Consider the following 3,134-nt stretch of genomic DNA (forward strand, 5'->3'; position numbering starts at 1 on the left):
ATACTCTACTCTGCTTATATTGTATGCACCCAATACACCTCCGCGTTACGGGCAACCCAAGTGCCGACGTAGAGGTAAACAGCTCAGCCACTGCTTGGTACTCATTTTTTCGGAGCGCTTGCGCTTGTATTTATCGAAGCGTCCTAAAAAAATGGCACGACGTTCTATCGGAAACGTACTTTCGTCATGAAAGTTTCACAAGGGATAAATTCCCACACAATGTTTCAAAGGGCCGAATAAACAAGCGCGCGCATTGATTCTAATGCGGCTGCAGCGAGCCACTGGAGGGTTCAGCGCCGCGCCGGCCCGGTGAGGGGGAGAAATCCGAGGAGAATTGAGGAGGAAAGTGCGCGCGTGGGGGAGAGTGTCGCTACTTTCTAACATCAAGGGGCTTTACCTTCCGCGCATCATGGGCGCCGCATGCCGGCGATATCGCTCGCCGTATCCTGGGCGTCTTGCCGTGGCGCGGTCCCGCCTCGTCCTTCTCTTTGTGGCGGAGTTACGGTGCGGGCCCTTGCAGTCGCATCGCGTTAACTAGATAGTATTTAACATCGTGGATTATTTATCTTTTCACTGGATCAATGGTGGCTCGCTCGGCATGCTGCTGCGCGCACGGCTGCGCCAGTGTATAGACGAGAAAACGATCGCCAGACGGTGCTACTGCGCCTCCTGACAGCGCCCCCAATGTGGAAATGTCAAGCAGCGCGGTCGCACCGCGGCACAGTCTCCACTTTGTTTACAGTTTCGCCCGCGCTTTCCTTCGCTGCTCGCGCTCACGGCGCTCCGTTTTCGACGGCGGCAGATCGCCTGCTTTCGGAACAACGATGCAAAGATTACAATGCGGTTTCAAGAAAGTTACCGACGCCGGCAGTTTTTTTCACGGAGGCAACCTCAAGAAAGGGGAGCGTTTCCTTCCACACGTATGGTGTTGAAACAATTTTCGACGGTAATTTGACAGTGAAAGCCATGTGCGTGCCACAGGTGTCCGACAAGATCGTATACGACGTCGAACTAGAGGTATACACCGAGTTCAGTAATTTAGTCACTTTTATTTCTCTATGATGCAGTAACAAAGCGGTCATGCATGCTTACAGAGATGTACAGAGACGGTGACGATTGCCGTTGGTTTCGTTGGCAGCTGGGCGCGCACGCATGGCTGCTCTCATTTTAGCTCCCAGGGAGTGTCATCGGCTCTGTGAGCCCGGAAAGAACACATGCATTAGCCACAAATAAGCATGGCACTATACGAACGAGAATTACCTTGGGACCAGCAGCACGAGCACACGATTAGCGATACATTCCTCATAAAAGCAAATCTATAGTTTCTCGTCGGGCGAATGCCCCCGCCCATGCTAAAGTAAGCTCGTACCGATGGCGGGCTCTTACACGAAACGAAGATTCTTCGCAGGAAGAGTGAAGCAGGAAGTACGTGCAAGGTGGCCGTTATCTTAAAGCGTGCTTGGATATTGTTAACCTAGAAAGCATGACCAAGCAACATACATAGCGCGCACGTCTCGAGAGGCTGCTTTCCGATCTGCCGCTTACCGACGCACGCGACGACCGCGGCTTGCTATAAATACGGATTGCTACCACGAAAAAGACAAGTAGCACGCGGCCCCTTTCGTTACCTGGACAACTACTAATTTAAGTTACAGCGTTTGGAAAATGGATGTAATTATTGAGCTCCTCCTTGCCGATCGCGAGTGAGCGCACAGTACAATCTAATAAATTCGTTAGTTTTATGTGCCAAAACCAGGAAATCATTATGAGGCGCGTTGCAATGGGGGGTCCCATGAATAATTTTGACTACCGGGTGTTCTTTAACGCACGCAAAAATCAAAGTACACGGTAAATAGGGTGTTCTTACATTTCGCACCCATCGAAATGCGGACGTCATGGCCGTGATCGAGCTCGCGTCGTCGAGCGTAGCGGCGCAGCACGTATGCATTTACCGCTCAGCTAACGCGGTGGATGACGCTGTACGAGTCAACTACGCAACACGACTAAAAACAAACGGCGTAGGCTAAATACAGGCATATTACTATTGCGTTTTTATCAAGCGGCCATGATACTGCGCGCGAATGCGAAAATTTGTCACTTGATTCGGCGCACTGCAGTATCCATGGTTGTCGTCTGTCCTTCTGGTACCACCTCCCCCGGAAATATGTAGAACTCAAGGGCGGCTTTCGACTTCTCGTGTTTTCGAGGCTGTTGTGGCAATCAACAACACAGCAGTATTGCGTGACACCTTTCCTGGTGATGAGGTCGCGCTCGTCATCGAGGAAACAACGCGCACGAGCGCTCGCGCCGTACAGAACACGGGCGCGCGCTGGCACAGCGATGACCTTCGACACACCCCTCCGTGCGTAGGGGAGGCATTCGGCGCTAGTGCCGCGCGGGCAAACATTAGGGTTGCACCGTCTGTAGCCATGTAAGCTGGCGAACATTCGATCAACAGAGAGGCGCGTAGTAGTGTAAACCAAAACACTCTGATATTCTTTACATTTGAATGCATGGAGGAAGCAGGGCCTGCATGGCCCTGATACACTTAGTGAACATATCAAGAAAATGTCGCCAATCTGTCGTACAGGCTGCTGTGAGCGCGTGAGGTAAATATTACGACGCTGCATTAAGCAGGAAATTAAAACCCCGTGTCAAAACGGTTAAAAATCCTGCTCTCGCTTCCGCAATGTCTTCATGCAGCGTCATCGCAAGAAGCTGCGCCCATGATGCGATTGGCTGATTTTGTGTTCGCGATAGAATTCTCGGTCACACATAACTGCTAATGTTGAGTAAAAGAAATGCAGCATGTATATATATATATATATATATATATATATATAGTCTGCGGTCTTAAAAAGACAGCAAAATTCTATAGCAGCTACGGTGCGTAGCGTAGTAGTAACTGGCGTAGTAAGGGCTGGGCTTTGCCCTTCTGGCTTCTACGCCTTGTATCTTCCAGCGTGCTAACGGAGACGAAAGGAGAGAGAGAGCCACGCATCGGTGTGATAACTGTACTTTATAGCGGCAGGATTCGAAACATATTGCCGATTGAGATGCGTGAGACAGCATCCTTTATTACTGAGTCCATTCTATGATTAGATAGAAAGTGTTTCAGGGCCCTTTAGGGCTCT

This window comes from Dermacentor silvarum, chromosome 3 (genome assembly GCF_013339745.2).
Source record: "Dermacentor silvarum isolate Dsil-2018 chromosome 3, BIME_Dsil_1.4, whole genome shotgun sequence".
In the NCBI taxonomy this organism is placed as follows: domain Eukaryota; kingdom Metazoa; phylum Arthropoda; class Arachnida; order Ixodida; family Ixodidae; genus Dermacentor; species Dermacentor silvarum.